The sequence below is a fragment of the Ictidomys tridecemlineatus genome, chromosome 9 (genome assembly GCF_052094955.1).
Source record: "Ictidomys tridecemlineatus isolate mIctTri1 chromosome 9, mIctTri1.hap1, whole genome shotgun sequence".
Taxonomy (NCBI): Eukaryota; Metazoa; Chordata; class Mammalia; order Rodentia; family Sciuridae; genus Ictidomys; species Ictidomys tridecemlineatus.
The window spans coordinates 98,594,498-98,607,075 of record NC_135485.1 but is presented as its reverse complement, the minus strand read 5'-3'; positions in this window follow the sequence as shown (position 1 = coordinate 98,607,075).

The following is a 12,578-nucleotide window of genomic DNA, read 5'->3' as shown; positions in this document are numbered from 1 at the left end:
GATACCTGGGCCTCATCTTAGACCAATAAAATCAGACCCTCTCCTTTCCTGGTGAGATAAAGGCATTAGTCACTTTGAAAGCTCTCCCAGGTAACTGAAATGGTGAGGCAAGTTTTAGAGCAGTGTTCTAGGCCTGGTTAGCACATAATAATCACCTGAGGAGTTGTTCACAGTACTTATGCACAGATCCTATCCCCGGAGATGATTATTTTGCCTGAAGTACTACTAAGATTTCGACAGCTCTCCAGGTAACTCGAATGAGCAGTCAAGGAGGCGCTGGGCCAGATCCCCAAAACCACCCCCAAAAAGGATGAGACTCACTTGTTAGATCCATTGTTCCTCAAACCTCCAAGATTCTTCCTTCGAACTCACAGATGTCATTTCCTTCCTCAGAGAGAAAATAGAACCCACCAGAAAATAATTCTTCTTGTGTCTTTTTTTTCTTCCCACCAAAGTTATAGACAGACCTCTACCTAAAACATTGTTAAGTCTTTTAATAGCTTTTGTGGCTCTGCTCCTTCCCACTCTCTCTGTAATGTTGCTCCATTAATAACCCCATCCTTTCCCTGTCTGCTTTCATGGCTTCTTAGCCTGCTCCATTCTCTCTCATTTTAAGGGAAAACTTTCCTCCCCTGCACATCTGCTTCCAATTTCTATCCTGTGTCTATTACCTGTTCAGAACCAAGCATCTTGAAACCATTGTGCTGGCTGTCCTCATTTAAGTGCCATTCCTTTTTATGTGGTCATCTATTTATTCCCAAGAACTCCAAAGAAACAGGGACCTTGTTATCACCAAGTCCAGCCGTGCACTTCTCAATGTTTATCTTCATTAAACTCAGCAATATTTTATCCTGCTAACATCACCCAAACTTGAACTCCTTCTCTTTCATGGGTGTTTATAATTTCATATTCTTCAAATTTTCCCTTAGTTCCATGGTTTCTCTGCAACTCTTCCAGTTGCAGACTATGGAATAAGATAGAATAGCTAATAGGTCCCAATTAAAAAGGCTTTCTTTTTTTCTCCTTTTTTAATGCAAAGGCCAATCTGTGAGGTTACCCTGCTGAAACATTCCAAACATTTTAGCCAACTCCTTTGTCCCAGGGTGATGGGAATAGGGAGGCAGGATAGACCTCAGTAAAGGCTACAGACCAAAGAGCTGACTAATAGCCTTAATATTTTTCCAATACCTGTTTAGCATTGACCAATAGGCTTGGCACTTTCCCAAAACCTACTTAGCATGGGTTTTCATCAGTGCTCCTACCCAGAAACTACATAAGCCCCTAGATGAGTACATTTAAGAGGTAACTTGCTATGAGCTCCCCTCTTGCCTTGCAAGAGTTCTATCTCTTTTCTTCTCACTTAAAAGAAATCCTACTCCTTTCCCTCTTGCCTTTCATTGTCCTTGGATTTCATTGTTTGGAATTGTGAGACTAGAACCTGGAAAGAAATTGGCAATGAGCTGCTAGGGCCTTCCACTGAGAGCCACAACAAGCTGCTCAGTGGAGAGAAAATCTGGCTCTGCTGTCTGTACACCCCCCACCCTCCAGCAGATGCCCCTAGATGTGATTAGCTGTGGGCTTTCTCCATTGCAAAGGCCTAAAACTTATGCAGACCCCACCAGCCAGCAGAATTAGAAAATTTAGTTTCATCTCACTATGATTCTTCTGTTCTTTTTATAAAAATTAGCATATATGAATCGTACGGTTTAATGGATTTCACCATATTTACATGCGTGCACATATTGTGCCTTGATCATGTCCACCTTCCCTATGCCATTTTTTGCTCTCCCTACTCTCTCCACTTCCCTTGGTCCCCTTCTCCTGTCTCTTAAAATCTCTACTTTCAGGTCTTTTTATGTTTGTTTTCACATGTAATAGAAAACATGAAATACTTCTCTTTCTTCTTCTGGCTTATTTTGCTTAACATGATATCCTCCAGTTCCATCCACTTTCCTGCAAATGATGTTACATTATTCTTCTTTATGGCTAAATAGCACTCCATTGTGTACACATGCCATATTTTCCTAATCCATTCATCTGTTCACAGGTCCCTAGACTGACTCCATATTTTAGCTATTGTGAATAGCACTACAATAAACATGGGTATGCAGCTGTCTCTTTTGTATGCTGCCTTCACTTCCATAGGATGCATACTCTATCAGAATAGTAAGATCATTTGGTTGCTCTATATTTGGTGTTTCAAGGAATCTCCATACTGTTCTCTGTAGTGTCTTAACCAATTTAGGTTCCCATCAAAATTTTCTACACATCTTTGACAGCATTTTTTTTTAATAATTGCCATTCTGACTGGGGTGAGATGGACTTAGTGTAGTTTTGATTAGCATTTTTTTGATGGCTAAACATAATGAGGGTTTTTTTCATATATTTATAGTTTGTTTATTTATTTATTTATTTATTTTGAGAAGTGACTATTCAGATAATTTGTTCTTTGGTTATACATTCTGGATATTAATCCCCTGTTAGATGAATATCTGGCAAAGATTTTCTCCCAGTCTGTAGGCTGTCTCTTTATTCAGCCAATTGGTTCCTTTGCTACACAAAGGTATAAACTCATGTGTCAATTTTTGCTTTTGTTTCTTAAGTTATTGAGCCCTATTCAGAAATTATTGCCTGTGCCAATATCTTGGAGTGTTTGCACTGTGTTTTCTTCTAATAATTTCATTGTTTCAGGTTTTACATTTAGATCTTTGATCCATTTCAACTGATAAATTCAGCAAAGCATTGGGATATAAAATCCACATATAAAATCAGTAGCTTTCTATAAAAATGTGGATAATGAACTCAATGAGAAAACAATCAGGAAAACAATCCCATTCACAATAACCTCAAAAAAAATTCTAGGGGACTGGGGATGTGGCTCAGTGGTAGAGCACTTGCCCATCATGTGTGAGGCCCTGGGTTCAATTCCCAGCACCACATAAAAACAAACAAATAAAATAGAGGAATTGTGTCCATCTACAACTAAAAATATATTTTAAAAAATTCTAGGAATAAAACTAAGAAAGATGAACAATCACTAAAATGATAATTATGAAACACTTAAAGAAGACACTAAAAGGTGAAGGGACCTATGTTTTTGAATTGGGAGAATTAATGTTGCTAAAATGGCCATAATACCTAAAGTATTCTACAAATTCAATGCAATCCGCATCAAATTACCAATGATAGTCTTCACAGATTAGAAAGAAATTTATAAAATTCATATGGAAGCACAAAAGACACCAAATAGACAAAGAAATCATAGGCAAAAAAGAGCAATGCTTTAGGCTCCACAATACCTCTGTTCTTTTAAATGCTGGTCTGGCTCAGGATTCTGTCATTGGAACGTCTACTTCTCCTGTCACATGCTGCTTCCCGTGTCTACAATTTCGTATTATGTGCTAATCACTCCTTTGTGTGTGTGATACCCATAAATAAATATAATTAAGATCATAATTCATTTTATTTTCCATCTCAAAAATGTTATTGTACACACAATAGAAGAAAATAGTCCTTCCGCAGTTTGCCCCCAAGTAACATTGCAGTTCTGGGGTGATAGGGTTGGGACAGGGAGCTAAGTGGTACATATGTATCAAGGACCAGAGGCTGGTGACAAAATGTCCCTCAGCCTAGCTTACATTAGATGTCCACAGTTTTATCTGCTGTTTCAATATTGTACCCAGGACACAAGAAATCTAATGATGTCATACTTATGGGGTACAAATTTCTCCTAGAGCCAAAGAATCAGTTTTTTTTCTTTCTCTCTAAGTATACATCACTTGTTCATCTACCACCTTCAGCTGAATTTCTCACCTGACTCCTCATATTCCTCTAGGAAAACTTTCCTGATTCCCTTAGGGTTTCTGAAAACTAAATCACATATTAAACTAACAAAATACAATTGGTAAAATGTCCCCAAAAAATACGCTTTTTCCCAAAATTGAATAAAATCATGTGTGGTTTGGATGTGAGGTGCCCCCCACACTTCACCTCACACTCGTACACAAAAGCTCCTGTTAATGCAAGAATATGGAGAGCTGAAATGATGATATTATAAGAGCTGCAACCTAATCAGTCCATCCTAGCTTGAATGGTCTACTTGAACCTACTAACTGTGGTAACTTTAGGCAGGGAGGCATGCCTTAAAGGGATAGGTCACTGAGAGGTGCCCTGGAAAGTTTATCTTTCCTGCAACTCTTTCCTCTCTATCCTGCTATCTTTTTCTTGATCCTGCCGTGAACTAAGCAGTTTTTCTCTACTGGGCCCTCCCCCCACAATGTGCTGCCTCACCTTAGGCCCAGAGCAATGGAGTTGGCCATCTATGGACTGAGACTTCCGGAACCATGAACCCCCAAAAAACTTTGTCTCCTCTTAGTTGTTTTTGTCAGCTATTTTGGTCACAGCAACACAAAGCTAAAACATCATATATCAAATTAGTTGAGAATTTATGTAAAGAATCTAAAAAACACAATTAGCACTTAGTGATAGTTATTCATCCTTCATTATTTAAAAATAATTTTTGACACCATGTTAACAATAAATGATTGAAACAAGTTTAAAAATAAAATAAAATGTGAATGCTAAGTAATGGTATTGTCATTTAAATTTTGTCATAAGGATTTCATACCTAATGACAGTTCACATGGACAAAAGAAAACTCCAAATAGAAGACTCATTCAACTTCTATAAGTGTTCTGTGATGGAAAAAACATTAAAGATTTGAGTGATTTTGCATGTGTATATGTAAAGACTAGAAATTTTCACCCTGTCATGTCCATGAGTAAGAAACCAGCCTTGTGTATTTCAAAGGTTCCTTTCCAATTCTAAATGTATTTGATGCTACAAAAATAATTTCAAATAGTCACCATAAAACTTAAGACAGAGAGCATTACTAGGAATGCTGAATCTCTGCCATGTGCCCCGAGAGATGACATTCCCCTCCCTTTCACACATAGGTAACCATGATTGTAAATGTTTTCATGACTGAACGCATGCATTTCTAAGCAATATATTGTTTATTTTTATGTGTTTTGAACTTTGAAATTATATCATGTCCTGTGAATTTTCTGAGCTGTTTTTTTATTCATGCTTATGAGATTCATACATTTGGATGTGTACTAATGATGGGATTTTAACATCTATATTCATGAGTGAGGTTGCTCTGTATTTTTCTATATTATTCTTTGCTTGGTTTAATTACTAAAACTTATGCATATATATGTGTGTGTGTACATATGTGCTGTGTATATGTGTGTATATATATATATAAATGTATATATCAGCTTATATATTTGTATATTATAAAATATGTAATTTCCATATTATATAACATAATTTGCATAATATATAATTTGTAAAGTATATGCTATAGATAATATATTCATAATTATAGATATATGCTTATAAAATAAGGTAGAAATTATCTTGCCATTTTATATTTTCTAGAAGAATCTTTATTTACTTTGAATGATTACATTCCTAAGTGGTAGAAATCACCAAAAAATCTGCTGCACTTGATGTGTTTTCTTGGGGGGAAGATTTTAAAGTACAGGTTTAATTTTTACGCTAATTAAGTTTACTTAGTATTCTTATTCTTCTTGAGTCAGATTTTGTATGTTATGTTTTTCTAGTAATCTTATCCATTTTATGTAAGTTTTTCTATTTATTAAAATTTACATTGCTCATCTTATTTTTAAATAATTCTTCCAACTATAAAATGATATGTCCATGTCTTTGATTGGTCCCTCCAGTCTTTATTTCCTTGAAATTTTCTTTATGCAGTTTCATTATATAAGAAGTACCAATGCCCTTTATCGAGGGAGAGAAAACTTCCACTAAAAAACTCTTCACTCCACCAGACCAATGATGCTTACTGCTCTCATTCCTCTTGTTAGTGGGACTGGGAAGGAAGGTGGTAGAATGTGGAGATTCTGTCTAGCACTCAGTGAGTACAGCAGGATGTGGCTTTCTTCAACTGTATGCTGATGGATAACTGGTTTTGTCTCATCCCAAACCCCACTCTCTCCAGCTACCCACAATCTACATTCGGCAAGTGTCTATATTTTTCTAAAGCTGCCCTTTCTCCTCTCTCCTAAAAGCTATTTATTGAAAATGTACAAGGGCAGGCCCTAATTTCACCTTCACCATGATGTTCATCATGCTTGTAAGAATTAGTCAGGGGCTGCGACTGTGGCTCAGTGGCAGAGCACTTGCCTCACAAGTATGAGGCCCTGGGTTTGATCCTCAGCACCACATAAAAATAAATAAATAAAATAAAGGTATTGTGTCCATCTACAACTAAAAAATATTTTTAAAAAAAGAATTAGTATTTCACATGAATCATCCTTTTAATAATTGGTTTGTCTCTTATGTCACTGTTGCCAATTAAACTATGCTAAATGAATGAAAATTTTTTTCCAATGGATTCTGAGATCCCTGAGGCAGGAATTATTCCATATTCATTTTTAATTGCTCAGAAGAATAAAACAATGTGATCTACATGGTAAATATTCAATATGTTCAATGAATTCAATTGAAATCCAGAAGGAGGTGAACAGAGGAGGACCATAACACTGTGAGAAAGTTACCAAATCGTTAAAAATTTCTCATTTTGCTTCACGTGCATTGTTAGATGGAAAATGCTCAAGATCTATTGAGGGGAAAGATAAGGTTACGGGAACATCCTGATGGCATTTCGAGGGTTGCCCCTGCCTGCTTTCCTGAGGGCATTGCCATAACCTTAGGGTGGGTTATCTTCTCTCCCAGCAGACAGAGCAGGAAACAGGCAGATTCTGTTACCACTTGAGTTTCTCCCTTTGGACTAAGAGTGTGAATTCCATTAACATTTATTGATTTTTTTTTCTTTTTCATTGAGCACTTGACCTAAACTAGATTCTAGTAGAGCCAAAAGTAGTAAAGGCTGGAGAAATTAAATGTTGTCTGAATTAATTAGATCCTCTTCCTTACTTGCATTCTACCTTGTCATCTTTTTTACAAAAATACTCTAAAATTACATCTTTGCTTGCAAATCTTTCAATGTTTATTATTTTCTCACCATTGATCTTTAGTGTTAGCACTTATTTTATTTAGTATGTGATGGTTTCATATATATATATATATATATATATATATATATATATATATACATTTTATGAGAGGGAGAAGATGATAGAGGAATTCAGGACAAATGGATAAAATAAAGGCAGAAAGAGATAAAAGAAACTAAGGAAAAAATTAAGAGAGATTGAATCAAAATTATACCTGGTAAACGGCATTAAAAGTTTAATAGGAATCTATTTTCATAAAAACCAATGAACACCCTGGGAAGGAACCTTAGAGAAAAAAAGAAATAGCCAGACATGAGGATATTGATTCAATAAGAAAAAGCATCAGTGTAGATGTGGAAAAACAAAAATGATTTCTTTATCTGTTTTGTTTCCTAGTCCAGATCCCAAAGATCTTTGAGTTCTATGAAAAACTAAGAGACTGTTAAATAAAAATTGATTTCTTAATTAAGAAGAGTATGTAACATCGAAAATACATATAGAGATTTTTTTTGGATGCTGCAGATGATATAATGTAAATAGACTTTCAACTTCCACCTTACCATAGGCCGTTGGGTAGCTTTAGCATCATGAAAATCCTATAAACAGTAACTGTGAACAGAGAAAGATGGGAAGCACCTATCAGGACTTTACCAGGCGACAGACAGTAGTGCCAAGAGACTGGAAAGGATTCTAGTGAATTCTGGTAAAAGACATTACCACCCACTGGAGCCCATGGAAACTGTACTCTAGGAATTAATTGAGTAGGCAGGAAAAAACTGAACGCCAGACATAGTGGCATAATGCCTGAAGTGATTGGACTCATTCCCCAGTACCGTTGATTCAGCCCATTGGGATTTCCAGAAATACTTGAGGGGTACTTAGTATGAAGTCCTGTAGGAACAAATGGAAACTTCCATATGAATTGCTGACATCCCTTCTGTTCCCCAAAGTAGATGGAGCCAGAATAAATTCCATTTACCTCCACTACCCATCCAAAAGAAAGATTGCTAGAGATCAAATCATGGAGCTCTCTGTCACTTGATAAGTAAGACTATTAGAAATATTAGTGTATCCAATAAAAACTGCTAGAATAAACATGATAGTCCACTGAACACTGAATCTATATTTTAGATTTATTACATTCTTTAACAATGCAATTTTATGCTGGAAGACACATTTTTAAACAGCAAAATTTAATATTTTTACAAAAAATGTTCATCATTTTTATTTTAAATCTTGATAGTAGCTACTGTTTTGTTCCTGTTGATGCTTAATATTTTATGTTTTCTTTTTTTCTTGATTTATTTGCCTATGGCTTCTATATTTTACTAAGTTTTCAACAAATCATTTTTAATTTGGTCCTTTGGCTTCATGTCACATTAATTTATGCCACAATCTTAATCATTTCCTTCTTTCTATTTCTTTAGGTTGATTCTGCTCAGATATATGTGCAGTTAGGACACATGTCACTGACAATCTCCAGTAGTTGTACCTCTGACCCACCGTGACATTCACCAATGCCACTCTCAGGCTGCTCTTGGCAGGGACTTAGCACAGCAATGGTCACAGAACAGGGCCTTGTTGGCTAGTTGTGAGATTCTATTAAGACAGCCTTGACTTGGGGACTCCCATAAGCTTGGCTACAGCGTTCGCAGAACTACAGAATAGTCTGAAGCTCTTCCTTCCCAAACATCCATTGTCCCCTCTTTTCACAGGTGCTAACTGCATCTTAATTTGAAGGCTCCTGTGTCCTACTCCTACTCCCTCTCTCTTTATATTCCAAAGGTATTTCTCCCATGTATCTCTTTTATAACAAATTCTGTAGATGTCTGCTTCTCAGAGCACCCCAGTTGATAAACTGACACAAGTATTTTTGTTATATGCTAATGCTAATTGTTTTTTTTATTTCTGTTATGATCTCTCCTTGACTCCTAGACTAATTATAAGTAAAGTTTCCATTTTTCCAAGCATTTACGAGAACTTTTATACTCTAATTTGATTTCATTGTCTTGTGTACACAGAATGTGTCCTTTTAAGATTGCATATCTTTTGTATTGCTTTGGAGAGAATGAGTATTCTATAATTGCTGAGTGCAAAGTTTTTGTTGATTGTGTTTTTAAGATTAAATACTACATAATATTAGAGACATTTAAATCTACTGTAACAGTGGATTTGAATTTCTTCATATACTTCTTTCATTTTGCTTTACGTTTGAGGCTTTCATCAGATATACATAGGTTTAGAATTATTTTCTGTTTCTAGTAACTATAATGTTATCTTATCATTACTCAATATTAGCTTCATCTTTGATAATTCTTTTTAACTAAAAATCTGAATTATTATTTCTATAGCAGCCTTTTTAAGGTTAGAATTTTCCTTCTATATCATTTGCCCATCCTATACATTACAATATTTATTTACATTTATGACTTAGGTGAATCTTTGGCAAACAACTATTATTGCAATTACATGAACTATTAGTACTTAATTGTTGAGTTTAATAGTTTAGCTCATTTATTTTTATTGTGATTACTATTTTGTGTTTTTCTACTTTATTATTTTGTGTTCTATCTATCATACTTTCTTTTTTTTTATTGTTGGTTGTTCAAAACATTACACAGTTCTTAATACATCATATTTCACAGTTTGATTCAAGCGGGTTATGAACTCCCAACTTTACCCCGTCTATCATACTTTCTTATCCTTCCTTTTCTCTTTAATTTTTTCATTTGTATTCATTTCATTGATTTATAATGATTTATTAAAATTAGTAGTAATATGTTTTTGGTGATTACTTTTGGAAATCTACCTCATATTCTTGACTTAAAAAAATTGTTATTGTCTTTTCTGCCAAATAATATAAAGACCTTAGAATACTTTAATATTTTAACTCTAATGCCTCCAGTGCACATGACTTCATATTATTGTTCAATAGTTTGGTTCCTTCTTGATTTCTTCATGATTTGAATGTTATACATTGGACATAATTTTTACTTGTTTATTCAGTGAATATCTATATTTTTTAAAGAGAGATAACTTTTTTTAATATTTATTTTTTTTTACTTTTCAGTGGACACAACATCTTTATTTTATTTTTATGTTGTGCTGAGGGTCGAACCCAGCGCCATACGCAGGCCAGGCAAGCTCACTAACACTTGAGCCACATCCCCAGCCCAATATTTTTGACATGCTAAGCAATATTTTACTCATTATTACTTCTTCAAATCTTCTAGAATCATTTTCTTTTATATTATATATATATATATATATATATATATATATATATATATATATATCCTTTGGAAGGTCTTTTAATGAGGGTAAATTTTTATTAATAAACTTTCTCTGTTACTATTGAAAAATATATTATTTTTTCACATTCTCTGAATACATTCTCTAGACTTAAATTTATTGAGCAGAAGAATCCTTGAAAATTTCTCTTATTTCACCAGTGCATTTACATTTAAACTTATGTTAATGTAAAGTCTAAATTGATTTTTAGTGAAAGGTTTTTAGATTAATCCAGTTTACTGTAATTCTGGAAATGGCAGTCTATTTCTATTATTTTACCTATAAACATAATTAAACTTATCAATATTTGATTTACCCCATCACTCATTTCATAGATTCTAAAGTCAGCACAAGGTCAAGGAAAGGGAGAGATCTGCCAAACCTAGAGAAGTGTTGAGAAGAAAACCTTTGCGCATACATCTGTTTAACATATTAATAACCTATAAATGTGAACTAATTAGTTTTATGGAATATATCATATAGTTCCAATGAAATAAATCTTATAAATGAGATGCAAGCTTTAAAACTATTGCTTTAGAGAAAGTGTAGATTTCTAACACTAATACAGGCACAGAAAAACCAAAGTAATAGAGCTGACAGTTCTATTCCTAGGAAGAGGTCTTTTCTGGCCACCACACAAGGTGAAAATAATGACAGTTTAATAAGATATGACAATAAGTTAACCAATAACCTTAAAATTATCAAGAAGATGATTTTCTATAAAGAATAACAATTAATTATTGTTAAATGTGAAATTAGCCTAATCGATTTTTGTGGTTCTAAATAATAAGCTAACGATAAATGAAGGTATCACAATTAGCAAAATATTTTTAAAATAAAATTCATTTCATTTTACCCTTTTCAATTAGTACTGCATTTATTTTATCATATACATAATATATTTATGTTCCACAAATGAATTAATGTACTTTTAATAAAGGTGAATGTTCAAAATATTTTCCTAATAGGGAAATGTAATAATAAAAATAGGAGTGCCAGTTTGCTAGCAAGTAAGTGACCTGAGGTCTTGCCATTTAAAATTAATCTTTATTTCCTCCAAAGAGACTAATTATAAAAATATCAATTATTTGTAGAATTAATATTTGTTACTTTTACACATTTTAAAAGTTATTATTTTCCTTTGAGTCAATTTTTAGTACATGATGGGGATTTTGAGAAGTATTCCCGCTTGGATCATTTGGTCTACTCCCAGAATGTTGGAAAAGTTGTTATTCCTAATTTGTCCCTAATGCAGGGTGTCAAGTGCTTCTCTGAATATGATTAGTAAAGGGGAATTCATTATTTTTCTTAATAATTAGTACTTTTACCTAATAGTTCTCATGATCAAATTTTTTTCTTGTTTTTCACTCTAATTTCGCTGCTACAGTTTAGCTCATTGCTTCCTGTTCTGCTCCCATGGACTAATGAGAATTGGTCCCTGTCCTCCTGGTAATTTCCTTTAATGTGTCATCAGAAGCCATCATGCCTCCCCTTCGCCTTCCTTTCACCATATTCCAAAGTTCCCAGCCCTTTATCATATATTTATCATATATCATATATATTTATCATATATCATATATATTTATCATATATCATATAAAGTTCCCCTTTATCATATATCATATAAAGTTCTCCTTTATCATATATTCTATCCTTCCTGAATTCCTCATATTTTATTGTTTTCTTCTGAACTTCCATTAGTCTATAAAGATAAAAACTGTACGTAAAATTCAGTAATGGCCTGAAAATTAAGAAAAAAAAAAACAGTGTTATGGGTAGTTTACCTAATTTGTTAAAATACAAGCATGAAACTCTACTTGAGAAATAGGTCTGCTTAAAGTTAATCCTTATTCCCTGATTCCTAAAAGACCATGTGAGATTATCCATTTTTTCCTACCTTTATTAGAGAAAGAGACTTCGAGAGTATGAAATTTTGTGCAAACTTGTGTATGTGCATCCATATGCATAAGAGGGCAGGTGCAGTATGTATTTTTCTGGAACAAAACATTCATTGCTTTCATGACTGAGCTTGCATCCTCTAAAAAGGAAAACGATGACTGGATTCTAGTCTTGGGATAAAATTAAAGAGAGTGGGAGACTAATATATCTGTTTACCTTACTCTGTTTTCCTTTCTGAAAATGAGATAATTCACAAAACCGTGTATTTTAAGTAAAACACTATCTGTGAGTGAAATCAAAGGGTTTTTGCAGAAATTTGAAATCAGTCCAGGCTCATGAGTA